We start from the raw sequence: 992 nt of genomic DNA, 5'->3' as shown, positions 1-992 counted from the left end.
CAACAAAATAACTAAAATAGTTATCCTAGGTTTTTAATATGTAATTTCGTCCAAATTTGTACTTAAAATGACTATAAAAATAAACTGCGTAAATGTATTTTTTAGATTTTTTGGTAACAGAATTAATTACTTACGTGGAATCTTGTTTTAAATTTTCAATTCTTAGATACAAAAATTGAACATTTTATAAATTTTTAACTACAAAATAATTTTTCAAATTAAAATTTAATAAATTTTGTCAAAATTTGATCTTTAAATGTTTATAAAAAAAAATTGTGCCTATGTATTTTTAATATTTTTCAACTGATATTGTAACAATATATCAGGAGCTTTGTATTAAATTTATACACTTTTTGGCCCAACACATAAAACTTTATTGATATTTATAGAACAAAAAAACTAAAAATATTGAAAACTTACTAAAAATATGAATTTCAAACGCCCATAAAAATTTAATTTGAGATTCTTATAGACATTTTTTTTTTGGTAAAGGTAGAATATCCTATAAGGAATCTTGTATTACATTTTAAAATCTTAGATTTAAAAAGAAAAATTTTTATGAATTTATAACTCGAAATAATTTGCAAATTTTCGTGATTTTTCCATATTTTGTCATTTTTTGAACTTTAAATGCTTAAAAAAAAAAACTGTGACTAACGATTTTTAATATTTTTCATCTGCCTTTGAAACAATATACTAGGAGCCTTCTATTAAATTTTCAAGCTTTTTTATCCAACAAATAAAATTTTATTGATATTTTTAGAAAAAAAACTAAAAAAAAATGGAAAATAAAAATGTCCGTAAAGAGCTCAAAATACATCAAAATATTTTGAAATGTTATGGTGTATAGAAGATGCTAAGATAAACATTCAGTCAAAATTTCATGTATCTACGGTAATTTTTTTTAAAGTTACACCAAAAACCAAATTCAATTTTGTGAAAATCGATTTTGCGTAAAAATTCCCGTTTTCCTTAATTTTTCTTTGTTTTCC

The sequence above is a fragment of the Acyrthosiphon pisum genome, chromosome A1 (genome assembly GCF_005508785.2).
Source record: "Acyrthosiphon pisum isolate AL4f chromosome A1, pea_aphid_22Mar2018_4r6ur, whole genome shotgun sequence".
NCBI classification, from domain to species: Eukaryota; Metazoa; Arthropoda; class Insecta; order Hemiptera; family Aphididae; genus Acyrthosiphon; species Acyrthosiphon pisum.
Note: the sequence above shows the minus strand (reverse complement) of the source record.